Here is a 23,526-nt window from a genome sequence, read left to right on the forward strand (position 1 = left end):
ATGCCCTCCTCAATGGGTGCAACAACAAATTTTGCTTGCATCTATCAGGTATCTGAGATCTCTCCAATTGTAGCAAGGTTTGCGGCTGAAAAGGTTCAAAGAGTGCCTCTTCTATTTCAAGTTGTGTATAGTAACTGGTTCCAAAAATCCAGTCTCTAATATGTCGTAGCAAGCAAGCCATATTATACAACTGCAAGTCCGGCAATCCTAGCCCTCCCTGTTCCCAGCCACCTAGCAACCATTGATATTTTACCTTTGCCTTTTTATTTGCCCAACAAAATTTCACCACCAACTTGTAAAAGGCATTAAGATCTTTGCGCAGTAAGCATATTGGGATAGTTTGCAGCACGTAGAGCCACCGGGGTAGTATCACCATGCGAATTAGACATATGCGCCCTATTAACGGCAGCTGCAGAATGCTCCAACTCTCTAATTGTTGTCTAGTCTGGGCTAGTAATAACTTAATATCCTAAATATCGAAATGTACCCGTCGCCCATCTAAGAGGAAATCTACCCTGCCAGGCCTCTCTGATGTTGACATTACTGACCAGAGCTTCAGACTTTTCTAAATTTAATTTAAACCCTGAATAAGTTCCAAATTCTTCAAATATTTCCAACAGGGCACGCAAAGACTCTACTGGGTTCGTAATCATGACTAGTAAATCATCTGCAAAAGCAGCCAGCTTAAATTCTTGATTATTGATTTTTACCCCTCGCACTGCAGGCATGGAGCAGATATCTCTAATCAGGGGATCTAAATAGAGAGCAAATAACAAAGGTGAAAGTGGGCACCCCTGCCTGGTTCCTCGCTCTATAGCAAACTCCTCTGAGCAACTATCATTGACCACAATGCGTGCTATCGGCTGGGCATATAAGGTTGTGACCACTTTTACAAACCACCCTGTGAATCCATATGCTTTCAATGTCTCAAACAGATAACCCCACTGCACTCGGTCAAAAGCCTTCTCTGCATCAAAGCTGACCATTAATGCAGGTTCTGATTCCATCCCTATTTTCTCCAAGGCTGCCAAGATCTTTCGTAAGTTTTTTGAAATTGATCTCCCTTTAACAAATCCTACTTGCACATCCTGCACAAGGTTCGGCAAAATTTTCCCCAATCGTTTAGCTAATATCTTAGCAAATAATTTCATTTCACAATTCAACAATGATATTGGTCGGTATGACTCTGGCAAGGTCACATCTCTTTTAGGTTTAGGAATTAAAATAATTTGTGCCGTATTTAGTTGCCCAGGCAAGTTACCCTCTTCCACCCATCCCGTAAAGACTTCCACCAGAATTGATTCTATCTCTGCGCCTATCAATTTATAAAACTCAACTCGCATTCCATCCGGTCCCGGTGCTTTCCCCATTTGGCTATTAGCAATTGCCCAATGAACCTCCTCCACTGTAATAGGGGCATTTAAATAATTTCGTTCTTTATCCGAGAGTATTGGGTGTTTCACACCATCCAGGTATAGACTACTCGGTAGACCTGAGTCTTCTTCTGCCCGGTATAGTTTCTGATAAAATATTTTGAATATGTCTCGAATCTCCTTATCTGTGTGACATATTTTACCGTTCCCATCTTTTAGAGATGTAACTGTTCTCGAAGCCTGCTTACGAGCAATCAGTCTGGCCAGCATCTTCCCTCCCTTACTGCCATGTCTGTACAACTGAAATCTGTAGTAATCCTGAGATTTCTTCTCCCTCTCGTGAATGAGAGAATTCAGGGCCACTTGAGCTGCCACAAGGTCAGTTTTCAGTTGCACCGTAGGCCTCTCCCCATGTATTTTCCTCAATATCCTGATTTGCTTCTCTAGTCTCAATATTTCTTTATCTCTTGTCTTTTTAAACTGGCTGACAAAACTAATGATCTCTCCCCTTATCACTGCCTTTGCAGCTTCCCAGAACATCATGGAATTCGATGCAGTATGCTCATTGAAACGTTTATATTCCTCCCAACTTTTCATCAAGTGTTCTCGAAATCCACTATGATTGGTCAAATAGCTGGGGAATGTCCACTGCCTGTTCTTAGTTCCCACTCCCCCTGGGTTCCACGTCGCCCAGACCTCTGCATGATCTGAAATGGCATATGGACCAATCTGAGTATCTTGTATTTCTCCCATTAGGGAATGAGACATCAACAAATAGTCTATCCTAGACTGCGTGTTATGAGCCCTGGACATGTGTGTATAATCTCTCTCCTGTGGATGAAGGACCCTCCAAACATCTAATAGATCCAAAAGAGAGCAAAGGTTTGGCAGGCCCTTCAACAACCAACGAGACGGCGTGGGAGTAACAAGTGATTTATCTACCTGTGGGTTCCAGACCATATTGAAATCCCCCCCCAGGATCAGCGGGACAGAGCCTTCTTTTGACAGGTGGCCTAGCAGTTGCTGGTAGAAATTATTATCTAGCTGGTTCGGAGCATAGATACTGCCTAATAAAATTTGTCTTCTAGCCAACTCTACCTTGCAAAAAATGTATCTTCCCTCTGAATCTTTAACAATATTACTAATATTCCCAGCCACTCCTTTCCGGAACAGAATAACCACTCCACCCTTCCTCCCCTTTGCAGGCGACTCAATGCAATCCCCCACCCACCATTTTTTGAGCTTAGCATGTTCTGTGGTGTTCAAATGTGTCTCCTGTAAGAAAGCCACATCTGCCCGAATCCTCTGCAAATATCGTAAAATCTTGGATCTCTTCACAGGAGAGCCTATTCCTCCCACGTTCCATGTTACTATTTTAATCGCAGCTGTCAAAATTTTGATTCCCAGCCCACTGTACTATTATTTTATCCCCAGGGAAATGCCACCCCAGCCCATGGCCTCCCCCTCTTCCTCTATGACACTGTGTGAATTTCCCAGCATCAGCATGAGCGAATAAATCCCTTCCCCCCTCCCTCCCCTCCCTCTGCATCCCTGCACCCCCCATTTTACCCGTTCTTATGAACCGAGTCACTTTAACGCTTCCTCCAGCATTCCCCTATATTCAATAATTATATAGTCATTACCCCTCAAGAATATCCTATAGTCTACCCATTCTATCTCCCCCTGGGGTCACTTCCACATTCCCACATTCAACTGTCAAATATAATGAACACATATCTATACAAATCAACTTTATAACAGCCTTAAAATGGAAAGCTCAAGGCTCTCCTGCAGCATGTATTATAAACAGTTACCGTGTTATATTATATCTGTGAATCAGGAGCTGCTTATCCCTGCAGATTGAAGTACACACCACCAGCAGAGCTCCCCTGTGAAGCATCAGAAACATTCTCAACCCACCAATCTTTATTCACTTATGTTCCTTATCCCAAATTCACTACAATGGGGTTCAGCAGAGCCACTTTAGCCCTTAACCCGTTTATCAAAACCCAGATCTCTTGATGTCTTCCTATGGTAAGCTACAAGGAGATCTTTCTTTTCTGTCGATTATGCCTGGTCATGTGGAGCACTCTACCCGCGTTGAAATGTCTCTGGTAACTCCTTTTATATTCTGTCGCCCAATATGTAAAGATCACAGGGTCAGTCCTATTTCAATACAAAGCTGCCCCATTGATTTAAGTTTGATCAGGCAGTTCCAAAAAGTCAACTATCCACGCCCATTTCCCCGAGTGATGAGCAAGCTGCCCTTGCCACATTAGCATTTCAATAGCCATCCATCAGCATGTCCCCCTTACCTATTAACACTGTCCTTGTAGTCTTACACAATACGTTCTGCCACAAGGACAGGACCGCGTTGTAGTTGGCTCTGATGAGAGTCAGCAGCAGTGTTGCAGTGGGGTTTGGGGTTAAATCACCTTTCACTTCAGGTGTTATCCTCGTATTACATTGTCAGGGCTCCGCACCCCTAGAGCGTTGCCAAACCGCATGGGTCTCCACGGGCCACTTGTGAATTCTTATAAGAACTGAACAACAATTGTATTCCAAAAACCAACTGAAAACGTACTCTCCGTATCTGCCATAAGTGGATCCAGTAGTCAAATGCTCATTCATCTCCACTGCTTAGTATTTGTTTAACAAATTGCTGGGCTTCCTGAGCCGAATTGCATATTTTTATATTGGATTGGTGAAAAATCTTCAGCCTTGCCGGATATAATAAAGCAAATTTGATTTTGTGCTGTATGAGCTGGGAGCACACCGGGGCAAAGTTCTTTCTCTGTGCAGCCACCGCCACAGAGTAATCCTGGAAACATAGGATTTTGTGATTATTGTAGTTTAGCCCCGTTCCTCCTCGTATGGCTTGCATTATTGCGGTTTTCTGCACGAAGTTGAGTATCCGGCAAATGACGACCCGGGGCTTGGTGGAATTTTGTCGCAGCGGTCCCACGCGGTGTGCCCTCTCAATTATTAGCAGCCCCATCTCTGTTGATAATTTGAGCTCCTTGACAAGCCAGGATTCCAAAAACGATCGAAGTTCCTTGTCTCCTAATTCCTCCGGGAGTCCAACGAAGCACAAGTTATTGCGCCGTGACCGATTTTCAAGGTCTTCAATCTTTTCTGCCTGCGTCTCCACCATTTTTATTAACTTGGAGTACTTCTGTTCCATGTTAGATACCTGGTCTTCCAGGGCTCCTGTGCGCTGTTGAAACGATACCATGTCCTGGCTTATTTGCGACATATCATTTTTAAGCCCTTCCAGCTTTACATCCAGGCCCTGCAATTTTTTATCCAGTATTGCTTCTAGGGCAGTAGTCACTTCACCAACAATTTCGGCAGCCCACGCCGAGCTAACTGATGTTCCCGGCGGGCTCGGCGGTGCCGCCATCTTGTCCTCTCCTGCCTTACTCTTCTCTTTGTCTCGACGCAATGTTTTGGTCGCCATCGCCGTTTCTATACTCCCAGCTCCGTTCGTATTAGAGTCTAGGTAAGTTTATAAACTAGATCGAATCCTCAATCGTTATCTTGAAGGGATTTATCAGCGGAAAATGTGGAGGAAGCACGGAGCAGCGCGATCAGCAACTGCTCGTGTGCATCGCGTCACGTGACTCTCGAATTTGGATGTTTTACAAAGACGTCCAAATTCCAAACAGAAAAAAAAGGTCATTTTCGAAAAAGATGGACGTCTGTCTTTTGTGTTCGAAAATACTATGGATGTCCTGTGATTTGGATTGTTACCTGAATAGTTATCACCAGTGGCGTACCAAGGGGGGGGGGGGCGGTGGGGGCGGTCCGCCCCGGGTGCATGCTACTGGGGGGGGGGGGGGGGTGCCGCGCCGGTCAGCGTCGTTCGTTTCCATGCTCCCTCTGCCCCGGAACAGGAAGTAACCTGTTCTGGGGCAGAGGGAGCATGGAAACAAACAACGCTGACCGGCGCGCGGCACCCCCCCAGCGGCGTGCACCCGGGGGTGAGGGGGTTCTTTCGCTGGGGTGGGGGGTGTCCTTTCGCCGGGGGGGGGGGTGGCGCATCAGCGATCCGCCCCGGGTGTCAGCGCCCCTAGGAACGCCATTGGTTATCACCACTGTACAGTGCTGTGTACATCCAGCAGCACTACACAAATGATAAGTAAGTGTTATAGCTTGACAACTGAAAGGAGATGTAACCAGTAAACACCTGCTGAGAATGATGTTAGTGATGCTCTGGGGCTAGAGAATTCAAACAGGTGAAGACGCCAAACACAATCCAGAATGTGAAACTTTCTTCCACACACAGCCAATGCAACTCCTTCAGGATCGGTGTCATATTCCCCCACTTCATCTGACCCCTGGCCTCACAGTTGACTCAGGTTTATACTGTGGTTGTGTAACAATATTGGAAACCCCCCCGGCTTCGGATTATTCCTGCGATTGGGAAAAAAGGGAAGACACTGAAGCAACTTTGTCTGCTCCAACTTCTGGCTAACATTCCAGACGAGTGAAGCCCGTTTCTGTGCTGACACGTCCTGACATTTATATTAAATGTCTCCTGGGGGTGACTCAGTCTGCTCCACGGTAAAATTAATAACTCGCAATTGAAGGAAACGGAGAGGCCTTTCACTCTGTGCTGCTATAATTGAGGGTGCCACCTACTGCTTTCCTTGACTCCTTTTTGAAATCCAAGAGATATAAATGCTGTGATTTCACCCTCTCTTATTGGGTTAAGCTCTCCGTCTGATGTTTAGCCACGAGCTGTTAATTCAAACAGCAAAGAAAATATCAAAGTTTTCAAGAGAAGGTAGTGACGGCAGCTGGCCTTGCTGAGTTTAAAGGGGGTCTGGACAGATTCCTGAAGGAAAAGTCCATTGATCGTTATTACATTTTGGGTTTTTGCCAGGTTCTGGGGGCCTGGATGTTTCGCTGTCGGAGACAGAGTGCTGGGCTTGATGGACCTGTGGTCTTTTCCCAGCGTGGCGGTGCTTATGTGCTTTGGAAACCAAACGACAGAAAATAATTAACAAAACTCAGCCGCATCATTTCTGCCCTTCTATGTGCACTATTTGTGAAAAGCATGCTCTGCCTGCATTTAGGGCAGCCCCCAGCAACCTGCAGCAAATAATAATACCTGAGCTGGCAGGGACCCAGTGGTGTGCTGGAGCAGGCTCTCACAGGCTCACAAGAGCCGGTTGGTAATTTTTTGAGAATTTTGGGAGCCGGTTGTTACAGTAGGGCCCTCCATGGCTACTTTAACAACTGGCTCCCAAAATGTGGGCTTGGGCCCCCTGCTGAATTCTCTTTTACTTTGCTGGTGGGGATGCTGAGCCCTGCCAGCCAAGTAAATAGACTACTGCTGCTCCCCGCTCCGAGTAGCAGGCTGGGACTTCTCGAGCATGTGAGAGAAGTTCCAGCATGCTGCTCAGAGAAAGAGTTGGGAGTGCTGGCAGTCCATTTATTGGCTGCCAGCAAAGGTATGCCTAGCGTGCCCGCACGAAGGGAGGGAGGAGAGAGAGGCAAGTGTTGCTCCCTCCCCCCCCTCCAGCCACCCCTGGCCCGTCCAACTGCAGAGCTGGCTACGTCCGGAGAAAGAGCCTGTTGTTAAAAATTTACCAGCACACCCCTGCAGGGACCCCCAAGTTCTGCCAACTGAAGAGGTTCCCTGGCAGGCAGGTCACTCCCTTTCTCTCTGCAGCCAGCAGCACTGTCCATGCACTGCTGCCATGTCAGCCCTCCCTCTGCTCTTTGCCCCTGCCACCGACAGCAAATAAAAATACCTGAGCTAGCAGGGACCCCAAGCTCCTCCAGCCGAAGAGGTCGTCACTCCCTTTCTCTCTGCAGCAGCAGCACTGTCCATGCACTCATGTCATGCCAGCCTCCCCCCCTCTGAGCATGTTTTAACTGCTAGTGGACCTCTTCAGCTGGTGGGACTTGGGCACCATAACAAGGGTGCCAGAATTTTTGGTGGACCCAAGCCCATCTGTGGCTACGCCACTGATATAGGGGGGAATTTCATACACAATTTATGTAGAACAACATTTTATACATGTATAAAATTTCCTGGGGAGAGGGGGGGTTACATGCGAATGAAAGTAGGCATTCAGAAGAGAATGAAAATATGTATTAAGACAACGGGGTGCACAATGTGGCCATGGGAATGCTGTAGCCTCAGGCAACTCACATTTCCCTTCACTAATTGTCCTGAAGTGGGGATGTCCCCATCTCCTCAAAAGACAGAAAATGATCTTCTGACCTATGCCCCTCATCCCAGTACACAAATGGTCTTTTCAGCCATAACACACACAACGTATGATCTATAAGTGGTCTCCATACTTAACACATCCACTCATTCACTAACCATTGAGATAAAAATGGGTCTCCGAGTCAAGTCATACCCACCCCTGCTTTGGTGTGCCAGTCAGTACGCTAACAGCACTCTTTGGATTTGGCACCACGCTTGGTAGGAGGTAGATTGGTCAACAAAGACTGCTGACTTTTTGGGCGTAGTGAGTGGGGTCAGGGGTGAAGGAGAGCCAGTTGTGTTAGGGCCCATCTGAGTGTTGGAGGTTGTGGTCATGTTAGTACCCAAATGCTCTTTGTTGTCTTAGAAAGACAGGGATTTCCGTCAGTGTTCTGGTCATTGTTAGCTGACATACTTGTGTGGCAGTGATAGTGCTAAGACACAGAAGAGGTCTGCATGGAGTATTTCAGTTTTGATTTTCTTGTTTTCAGTGGGTGTCAATAATATATGCGTGTGATGATCGGTGTCAAATAGGTGCAGTATTGTTTTAAACTCCAATTTTTAAGATTTCAAAAGGCAGCGCTTCAGACCTGACAAATTACAGATCGGTGGCATCCATCCCATTGCTCATCAAAGTGATGGAGGGATGGGTAGCTGAAAAGAACTTAGTGGTGTAGAACGAGTAGAAGTGAATCGATTTGTTACTCTTTCAAAACATACAAAGACTAGGGGACACTCAATGAAGTTATATGGAAACACTTTCTTTTTTTAAACAAATATGAGGAAATATTTTTTCACTCAACGAATAATTAAGCCCTGGAACTCTTTATCAGAGGATATAGTAATGGGGGTTAGCGTATCTGGATTTAAAAAAATGTTTGGGCAAGTTTCTGGAGGAAAATTCCATAGACGGCTATTGAGACAGACATAAGAAAGCCACTGCTTACCCTGGGATTGGTAGCATGAAATGTTGCTACTCTTTGGGATTCTGCAGGTACTTGTGACCTGGATTGGCCACTGTTGAAAACAGGATACTAGGCTAGATGGACCATTGGTCTGACCCGGTATGGCTACTCTTATGTTCTTATTTTCTCTAACGTACCAAGAGGGGCATAATCGAACGGGGTGCCCAAATTTTCCTGAGGGTGTCCTCGCAGGACGTCCCCGCGAAGGGGCAAGGAAACCCGTATTATCGAAACAAGATGGGCAGCCATCTTTCGTTTTGATAATATGGTTCGGGACGCCCAAATCTCAACATCTAAGTCGACCTTAGAGATGGTCGACCTAAATGTTGAGATGGTCGTCCTCGGTTTTCGGCCATAATGGAAACTGAGGACGCCCATCTCAAAAATGACCAAATCCAACTCATTTGGTCATGGGAGGAGCCAGCATTCGTAGTGCACTGATCCCCCCTCACATGCCAGGACACCAACCGGGCACCCTAGGGGGCACTGCAGTGCACTAACTGAACGGAAAAAGCCCTTCCCTTACCGATCCCTTAACGATTCGGAAAGGAACGGGCGTGCATGAAGGAAATCGCATGCAAATAAGCTGCTCACTGTTAGCTCATTTGCACACGATTTCCTTCCTAAGGAGGGGAAGCCAGTGCAGAGCAGCCAAGCATTATGCCAAAGACAAGCTGCATGTATAATAGCTGTCTACAACCTTAAAAAACCCCAAGTCCAGGTGAAAATGTCCAAGTGCTCATCAGGGACGCCTTTTTTGTTTTTGAGTATGGGTGAAGGATGTCCAAGTGTGACACGCCTTCGCTATGCCTCTGTCTCTACAACGGGCAGTTGAGGACATCCAAAATGTGGATGTTTCTGTGAGAAGGATGTCCATGCCTTTGCTATGCCTCTGACACCCCCTTTATATATTTATGTGGATTTTGGATCACAAGTAGCAGCAGTGGGATTTGAACCAGCCACCTCTGGATTGCAAGACCAGTGCTCTAATCACTATGCCACTCCTCTCCCTTGAAATTTGGCCGGCCCTGTGTGTGTGTGTATGTGTGTGTGGGGGGGGGGGGCAGTTCAGGACGTCCAAAATGTTTGAAAGAAGAATGTCCATGCCTTCGCTATGCCTCTGCTGACACACACATACCTCCCCCCCCCCCCCCCCCCAGGGGCCTGCATACTGCTGCGATGGACCTGAGTATGATATTTGAGGCTGGCAAAAAAAGTTTTTAAAATTGTTTTTTTCAGGGTGAGAGGGGGTTAGTCACCACTGGGGGAATATGGGGATGTCATCCCCGATTCCCTCTGGTGGTCATCTGGTCAGGCTTGGTTGTAAGAAAAAAAAGGACCAGGTAAAGTCATCCAAGTGTTCGTCAGGGATGCCCTTCTTTTTTCCATTATCGCTCGAGGACGCCCATGTGTTAGGAACATCCCAGTCCCGCCTTCACTAGCCTCAGACATGCCCCCGTGAACTTTGGTCATCCCCGCGACAGAAAGCAGTTGAGGATGCCCAAAATTGGCTTTCGATTATGCCGATTTGGGTGACCCTGTGAGAAGGACGCCCATCTTGCGATTTGTGTCGAAAGATGGGCGTCCTTCTCTTTCGAAAATAAGACCAGTGGCATGATGCTGGTCTTTCAAGGTCATCAAAGGAAATGCTAGAAGAACCTGACCACATGTAAAACTGCCATCACAAAATCCAGCTTAGTCAATGGGATGTCCATTGTAGAGTGGCTTAGTCGAGAAAGATTATGGAGACAGAGTAAAATAAGAAAACCCCATTTTTAAACACGTTCTGTGCAGTTACCCCCTGTCCTGGCTACCAGAGCAGGATGGACATTCATTCCATTGAAAAGGTCTTGGAAATGCGGAAATGGACTCTTGACTGTGGCTGTACAAAGCTATTCTACACCCCAGGCTGATACGCCCAATGATTTGCATTTATTGGTGAGATGGAACAAGTGCAGGTGTTGTTAAGAAATGACAATCTATGTACAGTCACCAAATATCTGTTCTTGCTCTTCTACCTCTGCAGAACTAAAGTACCGGCCTGTTAGTGAGTGTCTTAAACCGAACATTCACAGTGACAGGGAAAATCCTTTTGTTTGGAGCAGAACAGACTCCATCTCTGCCCAGCCCACATGGACAGATCCAGAAGTAGGTTACATCTGGCCACCTGCCAAAACCCTTGGGTTTTCTCTCGTCCCATAGGAGCACGCACAATAGCATATTAAGGATGTTAAGGCTCAGATGCCACCTACATGCTGTTCCCGTTAAGAGATCCCGCTGGAAAGATGGGCTAGTGAGGTTTCAGAATCTCTGATCACCCTCCCAACAAGCATAGGGGCCAATGCACAAAGCACGACTGCGACTTTAACGTGGTTTTACCGACCGACCCAAATGCAAATGGCTTCAGCACAGGTATTAACTCATGCAGAAACCATGACCATAGATCACATTAAAATGCATAAAAATATATGTTAATGCAGTCATTATATATTCTGCGGCCATACTAAAAAAAAAAAAAAAGAAAGTTTCTCATGCACAGTTTTCCAGGAGAATTCTCTCATAATTTCTGCTGGATCCTAATACAGACCCCACGGGACTGAAATACTTACTGCCTCCATATAAGGGTGGACTAGATCGTACCATTATAATTAATTCCCTGTGTGCAGGAATGAATATCTAAGGCAAAGGGAGCCCTGAATCTGTAATACAAACAAAGCGGATGAACAAACAGACTTCAGCGTTTCATGATGAGAGTAAGTCGGGGTCAGAAAGGCATTGTGACAGCTGCAGTGTGCAGGATAAACAATAGCTACTTACAGAAAAAATAATTAGGCTAGACTAAATCACAGAGTGGCAGGCAAAAACACACCCATAAACAAGTCAGAGATTTGGAAATGATCAAACAACAAACAGCACACAGTTTCCACTGTGCTTTCCAGTACTAATAAAACCTGACAGCTGTTTATAAGAGACAAGGATTGAAGGAGATAAAGGTTTCACCCTGAGTATAGAAGGGAGTGCGGTAACCTAGCATACATCTAGTTGCACTGCAGAAATGAGAAGCTGTAATGGTAAGAAAACCATATACCTAACAGACTTGTATATAAAACTCACTTTGAGCATGAATTTAGAAAGGTAAATAATGAAATCTAAAATATTTATTTATTTAGCACATTTATATCCCACTTTTTCCCACATTGTGCAGACTCAAAGTGGCTTACAATGTACTGATTAGGCTATCGCCAGACCAGTGGTTATACAATTTCAATTAAATTAGAGAAGGTAAAAGAAACAGAGTAAAGGAAAATAGGGAAAGGGTAAAAGAGACTAAAATGGTCCATGAAATGTTGTTAAGAAGGACTTCAGGTTATAAGCTGAATCCTTGAAGTAGCCTGAACCTGTCCCCGACAGCGGCCAATCCAGGCCAAGGGCACCTGGCAAGCTTCCCAAACGTACAAACATTCTATACATGTTATTCCCGGAATTGTGGATTTTTCCCAAGTCCATTTAGTAGCGGTCTATGGACTTGTCCTTTAGGAAACCGTCTAACCCCTTTTTAAACTCTGCCAAGCTAACCGCCTTCACCACGTTCTCCGGCAACGAATTCCAGAGTTTAATTACGCGTTGGGTGAAGAAACATTTTCTCCGATTTGTTTTCAATTTACTACACTGTAGTTTCATCGCATGCCCCCTAGTCCTAGTATTTTTGGAAAGCATGAACAGACGCTTCACATCCACCTGTTCCACTCCACTCATTATTTTATATGTCTCTATCATGTCTCCCCTCAGCCGTCTCTTCTCCAAGCTGAAAACAGTCAAGTTTCACTTAACTATGATTAAGGTTTTTTTTTTTTTTTAGTTCATATCTCTTTATTGAAAATTTTTATGCAAAAAACAAAAAGAACAGAACCAAGACCAATCTTATATCTTGATACCTGTGATTAAGTTCTATTTGTTAGGACAGTATTTCATTTCTACCACCGGTGTCTCAACAGACACTCCTCACAATGAAACTGTGCCAGAATTTATTCCCTGTGTTCAATCAATGACTGTTGTAGCGAGCAAAAGAAACGCACAAAGGATGTATCTACATCATCCCTCGGATTCTATATATGGCGACCGAAGTTGCCTGCGCAACCTGGCTACACAGCCAAATTGCATGTGCAACTTAATTGTTTAACAAGCCAATCAGCGCCAATAATTGGCCACCAGCAAGCCATTATTGGCACTAATTAGAATTTAAGCTTGCAACGTTCTAAGCGTATTCTGTAAAGTGGTGCAAATGAATTCTTATGTGTGGATCTCAAAAGGTGGCATGGCCATGGGAGGGCATGGGCGGATCGGGGTCATTCCTAAAAATTACGTGCACGGTTATAGAATACGCCTGATTTATCACCTTTATATCCCCCATTTTCCCAACTGTGTCAGGCTCAATGTGGCTTACATCGCACCGTCATGGCAAACGCCAATCCACTGAATTAAACTAATGCAAGATATAACCTACATAAGAAATTGCGGAAAGGACGGGGAAGGAACAAAAGGAACTGGAAAACCAGGGGAAACATGGAAACATAGTAACATAGTAGATGACGGCAGAAAAAGACCTGCATGGTCCATTCAGTCTGCCCAACAAGATAAACTCATATGTGTATACCTTACCTTGATTTGTACCTGCCTTTTTCAGGGCACAGACCGTACAAGTCTGCCCAGCAGTATTTCCCGCCTCCCAACACCGGCTCTGGCACAGACCGTATAAGTCTGCCCTTCACTATCCTCACCTCCCAACCACCAACCTCTCTTCCCCCACCTGCTCCGCCACCCAATTTCGGCTAAGCTTCTGAGGATCCATTCCTACTGCACAGGATTCCTTTATGCCTATCCCACGCATGTTTGATTCCGTTACCGTTTTCATCTCCTCCACCTCCCGCGGGAGGGCATTCCAAGCATCCACCACCCTCTCCGTGAAAAAAATACTTCCTGACATCTTTCCTGAGTCTGCCCCCCTTCAATCTCATTTCATGTCCTCTCGTTCTACCGCCTTCCCATCTCCGGAAAAGATTTGTTTGTGGATTAATACCTTTCAAGTATTTGAACGTCTGTATCATATCACCCCTGTTGCTCCTTTCCTCCAGGGTATACATGTTCAGGTCAGCAAGTCTCTGCTCATACGTCTTGGAACGCAAATCCCATACCATTCTCGTAGCTTTTCTTTGCACCGCTTCCATTTTTTAAATATCCTTCGCCAGGTACAGCCTCCAAAACTGAACACAATACTCCAGGTGGGGCCTCACCAACGACTTGTACAGGGGCATCAACACTTCCTTTCTTCTGCTGATCACACCTCTCTCTATACAGCCTAGCAACCTTCTCGCTACGGCCACCAAGAAGGAAGGGTGAGTGATCTGTGCCTAAGTTAGATGCAAACGTTTACACCAGGTTTTAGTTGATGTAAATGGTCACACCTAAATTTTAGTAACAGGAATGGGTGGTGCTTACCCAGTAGTAAATGTGAATGGATGCGTGCTGCATTCTTACCACCTGGGTAGCACTTGACACTTTACTGCTAATTCAGTGGGTGGCGGTAAAGTCTCAGGCAGAAAATGGACACGTGCTGGTTCTTATTTTGCCACACGTCCATTTTCCGGCCCCACATAAAAAGGCCCTTTTTTCCAGGATGCAGTAAAAATTGGTCTGGCGCTCACACTGCTGCAGGCCACTTTTTGCCGCTGCTTAGTAAAAGGGCCCCTTAATTTGGTCGGATCATTAGATTCTTTTTTATAAATCTGACAATTTTTAATACCAGTGTCTATCTATCACAGCATAAATTAGTTAAATTACAAAGGAAGAGGGTTGAACCTGTTGATTTTTGGCAAAGGGTTTTATTACAACTAAATACTGAAAATCAGGATTATGAGTTTAAAACATGGGATAGAATAATTGGTAATGTTCTTGATGAAATAGCCCCGGTGGTTTTAAAATAAGTTGAGAACTGGATGTTTTAGACAGTAGGTGTTAGGTTATCTAATATAATAATTTGCTCCTCCAACATTCCAATGTGTCTCACTGGGATCGTAACCACCTGCTGACGTCACTCCTCCAACGTTCTCCGTCCCCCTTCCCTCCAGTTCCATGGGACCCTGGAACTGGGAGGGAGGGACGGAGGGACAGAGGGAAGGGGGACACTGGAAATGGGAGGGTGGGAGGGGGACACTGGAAATCGGAGGGGGGCCTGGAACTCGGAGGGAGGTGGAGGGGGTAGGGGGCAACGTGCTGGACGTCAGAAACAGATCGAAGTAAGAACAGGACCTCAGCTGGTGGGGGTTGGGGTCCCCCGCCAGCAAAGGTAGGCGACGGCGATGGCGGGGTAGAGTTGTCGGTGGCTGTTTGGCGGCGGGAGGGGGGGGTCGAGAGGGTCATCGGCAGGGGGGTCCAGGGCCAAATCTATGGGGGCCCAGGCCCCCATGGCCCCACATAGCTATGCCACTGGTGCACGCATAGTAACATAGTAGATGACGGCAGAGAAAGACCTGTACGGTCAATCCAGTCTGCCCAACAAGATAACTCATACGTGCTACTTTTTGTGTATACCTGACCTTGATTAGTATCTGCCATTTTCACGGCACAGACCGTAGAAGTTTGCCCAGCACTAGCCCCGCCCCCCACCACTGGCACTCTCTTTAAACAATTGTGCTCAGCGTTCAAGTATTTCAGCACTGAGGGGTCCTTTTACTAAGATGCGCTTAAAAATGGCCTGTGCTAATGTAGGCGTGTGTTTTGGATGCGCGTAGATCCATTTTTCAGCGCACCTGTAAAAATGCCTTTTTGAGGCAGAAAATGGACATGCGGCAAAATAAAAATTGGCACACGTCCATTTTGGGTCTGAGACCTTACTGCCACCCGTTCACTTAGCAGTAAAGTCTAACACGTTAACCAGGTGGTAATTCTCTACACGCGTACAATGCTAATTGCCACCTGGTTACTGCCACATGCCAGAAAATAAAATATATTTTCTGGCGCGTAGTAAACGCTCGTAAAAAAAATGAAATTACTTCCTAGGCCACATGGTAGCTGGGCAGTAGTTCTGAAAGGTGTACGTTGGATGCACATAGGTGCCTACGCGGCTTAGAAAAAGGGCCCCTGAATTTTCAGTGCCAGTTATTACATAAGTACATAAGAACTGCTACGCTGGGAAAAAGACCAAAGGTCCATCAAGCCCAGCACTCCGTCTCCGACAGCGGCCAATCCAGGCCCCAAGACCCTGGCAAAAACCAAAATTTAATAACGATCAATGGACTTTTCCTTCAGGAATCTGTCCAGACCCCCTTTAAACTCAGCAAGCCCAGCTGCCGTCATTACCTTCTCCGTCAATGAGTTCCAGAGTCTAACTACGTGCTGAGTAAAGAAAAACTTTCTCCGATTGGTTTTAAACCTACCACATTCTAATTTCATCTTGTGTCCCCTGGTTCTATTATTGTTAGAAAGTGTAAACAAACGCTTCACATCTGTCCGCTCTACCCCGCTCATTATTTTGTAAACCTCTATCATATCACCCCTCAGCCGCCTTCTCTCCAGGCTAAAGAGTCCTAGCCGTCTTAACCTCTCCTCATAGGATAGTCGTCCCATCCCTTTTATCATTTTCGTCGCCCTTCTCTGCACCTTCTCCAATTCCTTTATATCTTTTTTGAGATGAGGCGACCAGAACTGAGCGATATAACGGCATTATAACATCCTCATGCTTGTTTTCCATCCCTTTTCTAATAATACTCAACATTCTGTTCGCCTCCTTTGCCCATGCAGCATTAAAGAATTATATGAATTATGTACCCCTGCCATACTCCTCCCCCACCCCTCAGTTTGATCCAGGGACAGCAGCTGGGAAGTTCTGGGAGTGCAAGTTGGGAGTTAATCTAGCTCAGGTTGAGATAAATCAGACCACTTAAATACCTGTCCTGAAGCCATCCGGGTAAGGTTATTATTATTATTAACATTTGTTTAGCGCTACCAGACGCACACAGCGCTGAACACCTGACACAGAGAGACAGTCCCCACTCAATAGAGCTTACAATCTAAAATAACACAGACAGACAAGACAATTAAGGGTGAGGGAAGTACTGGGTGAGAAGGACCAAGAGGGAGGGGGAGGCAAATGAGTAGTTATATGCCATAATTTTAACTGCTGGCTCTCCTGTCAAATATCAGCTCCAATTTTTTTTTTCATGAAATTGCAAATTAATATTATTTAAGAGCGCTCATGATTCGAGTACACAAAATATTTGTGACAATCACATTTGACAACTTCATGGGGGAAATCCAGATCAAGAAAAGAGAAAAGCTGGTATAAACACTAAAAAATAACACAAAAATATATACATACGAAAAAGAAAGGAACTTTAATGTTTTTAAAAAAAAAGTCAAAGTTATAGCAGAAGCGAAACTCACGGAAGAACTGATAAGAGAAAACTGATGGCTTTTATGTGACTCGGGCTGTTTAGCTGGGAGCTGCTCTCACATAAGCCAAACTACCTTTAAAGACCAGAAAAGCTGCCCTGTTTAAAACGAAAAGCTTTATTCTTATTCTGTTTTAAGAAGTTGGGTAATACTTTTTTTTTTAAGTTGTAGCATTGATGCTGCAAAGTTGTTAAATAATGTATATGGTAGATTTGTTCAAATGTCAGTTTTGAGCCTCTTAAAACCAAAAACCAACATCTGGACGTTTTCTGAAATACATAAGGTTGGCTCTAAATATAACTACAAAATACAGACCTGGAAATCTTAACTTTCTGTTCAAGGTACTGCATAAGAGCTGATACCCTCTCTGCCCTTCCTTAACAGAAGCTGTGTCTAATTCCACCTCTTCAGGTAGTTGCAAACAGAGTGCACATTACTTTACACCTGCAAAATGTTAAGCAGGCGAGAACTCCAGCAACGCCGCTGCAGAGGGGTGAATACGTTTCCCCTCCAGACGTACAGAGAAGGCCGTGACCTACCTTGTGCAGGAATTCGCCTCCCTGTCTGATGACGGCCAAACAAAGTTCGATCTGAGAAAGCAGGAATAATAAGCCCAGGGCAGAGCCTCAGCACCGTCTGGCTCTCTGGAGGATCAGGGCTGAACTAACCACTCTCACTCTGCTGCTGTTCAAGTCCTGCCCCCTTTTCTTTTTCGCTTCCCCTCCCAAAGAAGAGGTTTGGCAGCAGTGGTAACATGAAATCATTGTTCCTTGACTAAGACTCCTTAATAAATCAGATGGGAGCAGATAACACACTTGGGAAACACTGATTTATGCAAAAATATATAGTTATTTCTTGGACAGGAAGAATGTTAGATGGTACAAAACAATCATTTTTCCTTGACTAGTTAATAAATCAGATGGGAGCAGATAACACACTTGGGAAACACTGATTTATGCAAAAATATGTAGTTATTTATTGGAAAGGAAGAATGTTAGATGGTGGAAAACGTGACATAGATTTGACAGAGCTTTACCCCCCCTTCCTCCAGCAGAGCTGAAAATCTTCCCTTTGAATTTGTGGTGCTTAAAAATTGAACTGAGGTTGTGGCAATGACTACAGGAAGGATTCACTTGGCTCTTCATTCTGATGAATGCTAAGGCCTGAATTTTCTTTTGCCTTCTGTAGTCTTCCTGACATCCCCTCAGGGAATGAATCATCTTGATACTGTCTGTCTGCTTCCGAGTTTCTGGTTTCTGAATTGCCCTTTATGCCATAACAGAACATTTAAGAAAAAGATTCATACAACCTCTCCTCAAAGCGTGTAAAACAATTTTCAGATTAACTGTGGCTGATATACAGTTTCTTACAGTGTCATAGTACACTAGGGTGGTTACTCTCTCCTTCCTTCCCCAGACCATGGGAGCTGTGGCAGCTGCAACACGACAGAGGAAGGACAGGAAGAATCCAACAAACTTTGGGGTCCGTGTACTAAGCTGTGGTAAAAAAAATGACCTTAGAACGCCCTTTCTGGGTCTTTCCTGTGCACCAGGGCCATTTTTACCGCAGCTTTAAAAACTCTGATTTTCTATTTCTTCAGTTAACGATCATGCACTAATGTTGCCGTTAGTGATGGAGAGGATTCAAGATGGCGTTTGAAGAAGTTGAGCGTTTTTAGCGCTCCTGACTTTACCCATGAGTGAGCCTAATGTTAAGGACTTCCCCCCATGCTGGTAATGGGGAAAAGAAAGGGGAAGACTAAGGCTTTTACCTCCTCGAGCCTGGTGGAGTCCCCTGCCTCGTGCCAGGCTACTCTGGACAGTTTTGGAGTGCGAATGCTGGGAGAGCCGGCACTCGCTTCGATGGGTTGCGCGGTGGTTGAGGCGGACCGCAGCATTGAGGGAGTCTCACTCAGTCCTCCCTCTAACACAGCCCCCCCCCCCCACGACCCTGAAGCAGTACTTTGGCGACGGGGTTACAGCAAGCTGAGGCGCCCGGTATGGAGCAAGCTTCTCTAGCTGAAAGAGGAGGACCCGTCGCTATGTCGCCCCTGGTGAGATTAACAGCGGAGGAGAGGCAAGTTGATCAGTCCTCCTCTCACCTCATACAGGGTTCTGCTTCCAGAGGGAATGGTGTTTTGGGTAGACCGGCTGTGGTGACAATGGAGTTGCTATAGGATGCAATCCAGGGTTTGAACTCTTCCCTTCTACAGGTTTCTAACTCCTTTAGGGGAGAGATTTTGGAACTGAAATAATCGTATTAATCCCTTAAACCTTGGAGCTGGGACCCCGTTCGACCCCAGCTAACCTTTACCCCAACCCCTCCCCCTCCAAATAACTCCTTGAGAACCAATTTTGGGTAACATAGGCCGCAGCTTACTTTATTACAATTTAACTTCAATTAACATGAACAATATAGGCCCCCCCCCTTTCTCGAGCTACAAGAGTACAGGCATACATCAGCCGTTCACCATATCAGCAAAACGGCCGCTTCTGCTTCCGGGCTCCGCCACAGCAGCAAGAACCCTACGCTGTGTGGACCTCCACGCCTGCAGCCCGGGTCGCCTGACCCGCCTTTTCTGCCTTGGCTCAGCCCCCATGAGCACTCTCTCCTGTAGCTTGGATTTGTTATGTTCTTTTTTTGCTGCTGCGACTGCTTCTCTGCATGAAATACACAAACACCATCCCCCCGCCTCCCCCTTGCGAGGGTGGGCGGGTGGGTAAACGCCTCCGAGGATCAAGGGAACGCCCTGACCTCGTCACAATCCTCCAGCTTTATTTTCCTTCTTTGCTGTGCCCCCACCAGTCTCTCCTTCCAATCAGCTTCCTGCCTCTCCCTTTTGCCAGCCCCCTAACTCTAAACTCACCAACCACACGGATTCGCGCTAAGGAGTCCTCGTGGACCCGATTCCTCCCCCCCTTCCTGCTTCCTCCGCCCGCTTTGAGACTCGCTCAAACGGACCCAGCCCTTGTTTAACTGGGCCCTTCAAGACAAGCTCTCGGGCCTCTTAGTCTGGCAAGATTGAGATGCAAGTTACTAAAACTAACACCCTAGAAGGTGAAATTAAGCAGTTACAGAATATTGCCTCAACAGTAATTAGGGAAAAAGATATTCAAGCTTGTAAGCTTGAATATTTAGAAAATCAAGGATGGAGGAACGACTTGAAGTTCTTAAATTTTCCTAAATCACCTTTAATTTCAGCTTTTGATATGCTAAAGAAATACTTTGGTGAAAATTGAGAATTCCGACTGAGGGCTATCCACCCATAGTCAGAGCCCAATATATAATGGGGACTTCAAGATCTTTAAACGAAACAACCTCAACCTGATTTAAATTTGACAGAATTTTTGGAGAGTTCTATAGAAATTATAACAGAACGGACTACCCTTCTAGTGACTTTTGCCTTAGAGCCGGACAGAAATAATATTTTTCGTTCTTATTTTCGACATATAAATGCTGTTTTTCTGGGATCTAAAATTCAGAATTTTCCTGACTTGGCACGGGACACGCAAAAAAGGTGAGAATTCTTGGCTTTAAAACCAAGAGTTCTCAACTTAGGTGGATTGCTTGTCTCTAAACTTGATTAATTATGTATTGTTTGATCCCAAGAAACTGCTGGAATTTATTAATTCTAAAGAAGGAGCTAGGCCTCCCTTGGCTACACCCACTAGTTAAAACTATGCTGTATATATATACGCTGACGATGTTACGATCTTCATCCCATTCAAACAAGATCTAAGGGAAATCTCCAACAAAATTAACCAAAGTCTACATATCATGCATTCCTGAGCAGATGCATTTCAGTTGAAACTCAATGCAAAAACCCAATGCCTAGTACTCACCTCGCAACACAACACGAACAAATTTACCACCATTAACACACCAAAACTAAATCTACCAATTTCGGACACCCTAAAAATTCTTGGAGTCACCATTGATCAGCACCTAACACTTGAGAATCATGCGAAAAACATAACCAAAAAGATGTTTCACTCAATGTGGAAATTAAAAAGAGTTAGACCATTTTTTCCAAGGACCATCTTCCACAATCTGGTACAATCATTGGTACTCAGTCATCTAGACTATTGCAACTCACTCTACGTCAGCTACAAAGAGCAAATACTCAAAAAACTCCACACAGCCCAGAAGACGGCAGCCAGACTAATATTCGGAAAATCAAAATATGAAAGTGCGAAACCCCTACGAGAGAAACTACACTGGCTCCCACTTAAAGAACGCATCACGTTCAAAGTATGTACCCTAGTTCATAAAATCATCCACGGTGATGCCCCAGCATACATGTCAGACCTAATAGAACTATCATCCAGGAATGCAAAAAAATCTTCTCGCACATTCCTTAATCTTCATTTTCCCAACTGTAAAGGTCTAAAATACAAATTAATGCATGCATCTACCTTTTCCTATATGAGCACGCAACTCTGGAACGCGTTGCCACGCAACCTGAAAGCAATCTATGAACTGACCAACTACCGCAAACTACTGAAGACTTATCTCTTTGACAAGATATACCACAAAGATCAACACATGTGAAAATCTCCAAATATATCCAGAAATGTCTTATAATACCTTCTGCTATACCACTTTCATGTATTCCACTACCATGCAACCCAAAATCCTTCTGTAAAACCAAATGTATATTCTCTTCTTATTTCCAGTATCCATGATGTATTTATTGTAAGCCACATTGAGCCTGCAAAGAGGTGGGAAAATGTGGGATACAAATGCAATAAATAAATATATTGGCCGTGAGTATTTGTAGGCTCTCTACTGCTTCATTGATGTACATTTATTTTCTGTTTTCTTTTTAAAATTTTTTTTCCTGGTATCTGGATCCAACATATTGTGGACAAAATTAATGGATAATTCTGTTAGGATGTTTTTCTTTTTCCTTTCAATTTTAAGATATTGCTTATACATTTATGTTAAATATGTCAATGTAAAAAAAAAAAAAAAAAAAATATATATATATATATAATGTTGCCTTTAGCATGAGAAGCAACAAACAGCGGAAGAGACGAGCACAATGACTAGGAAATCGAGGTGCTGCTAGCAGTACTTTATTGGCTGAAAAAACAAGACTCGACATGACTCATGTTTCGGCACGTAGACCTTCATCAGGAGCCTCATTGCAACCTATTCATTCATCTAAAAAATATCGCCGCTAGGCAGTTTTTAAATAAATAACATGATTTGTGCTGTGGCAATTTCCGATGGAAAATCAATGAAGAAATGTCACACCGCTATCAACCATTATCAACTGCTATCAACCGCTATCAACCACTAACGCAGCTGCAACAATGCTAGATATGCATTGTTGCAGCTGTGTTAGTGATTTTGTTCAACCAATGAAGTGCTGACAGCAACACCTTGATTTCCTAATCGTGTGCTAGTCTCTTCTGCTGTTCTGTGTGGTGGATTGTTCTTTGCATTCTGGCCATTAGCATGGGGCCATCTTTTAAAATTACTGCAGTGAGAGGGGGGCGTGTCAAGATGGCGCCATGAGCGGTTGTGTAGTACGTGAGCTCCTGCTTTGTCTCTGCCGATTACAAACGCTAACTTTAATTATGCCCCATACAAAGAGTAAAGGGACGATTCAGGGGCTTCCCCTTCCTACCGAGACGTCCACTCCGGCGAGACTTGGTTTAGAGCACTTCTTCCCCGCGATTTCTCGCACAAGCGGGTTGGATTCCTTAGCGCGTGGAGCTGGTGAAGCGGCCCCCATGCTGGAAGCTGAAACATCTCTTTCTCCCCCGCCGAGCTCTAAGATCCCTCCGACCCCAGCAACTGCAGCGAGTCGGGTGGGGTTTCCAGTGGAACCCGGCAGGGGCGAATCTGGTGAGCCCCTTGAGGAACCTGAACTTGCAGCGATAACATCAGTTGCTGGCTCAGAAATGGAGGTGAATCTGGGTAAGATCTGGCTGAAATTGCTTGAAATAGAGAAAACCTTACGGCAGCGGCGTACCAAGGGGGGGTGGGGTGGTCCGCCCTGGGTGCACGCCGCTGGGGGGGTGCCGCGCGCCGGTCAGCGTCATTGGTTTCCATGCTCCCTCTGCCCAAGAACAGGAGGTAACCTGTTCCGGGGCAGAGGGAGCATGGAAACCAATGACGCTGACCGGCACGCGGCACCCCCCCAGCGGCGTGCACCCGGGGGGGTTCTTTCGCCGGGGTGGGGGTGTCTCTTTGCTGGTGGGGGGTCGCGCTGCACGGGGGGGGGGGGGCGGGGCGCATCGGCGATCCGCCCCAGGTGTCAGTGCCCCTCGGAACGCCACTGCCTTAGGGCAGTCATCTGAAGAGGTAAAAACTTTGAATCTGAACATGCAGGAAGTAAAGAGCGTTATAGCTATGGTCAGACAAGATTTTCCCTTGGAAATAGAGGCCTTGCAGAGAAAGACTAAACAAACGGATGAATTTAAGTTGGCTGTAATAAAAGATAATTCAGAAATAAGAAGAAAGATTGAACAAATGGAGAATTTTAATAGGAGATTGAATCTCA

General features: G+C 45.4%; 1 protein-coding gene across 1 annotated transcript in view; it reads right to left on the reverse strand.

Moving 5' to 3' along the window:
• Positions 1–17,657, reverse strand: part of BDKRB2 (bradykinin receptor B2) — a 58,705-nt gene extending 41,048 nt beyond the window's left edge. Inside the window, exon 1 of the mRNA XM_030215250.1 lies at positions 17,552–17,657. The gene's annotated coding sequence lies outside the window, so the exon portion shown is untranslated. The remainder of the gene's footprint in view (positions 1–17,551) is intronic.
• Positions 17,658–23,526: the final 5,869 nt, after the last annotated feature.

The sequence above is a fragment of the Microcaecilia unicolor genome, chromosome 9 (genome assembly GCF_901765095.1).
Source record: "Microcaecilia unicolor chromosome 9, aMicUni1.1, whole genome shotgun sequence".
Taxonomy (NCBI): domain Eukaryota; kingdom Metazoa; phylum Chordata; class Amphibia; order Gymnophiona; family Siphonopidae; genus Microcaecilia; species Microcaecilia unicolor.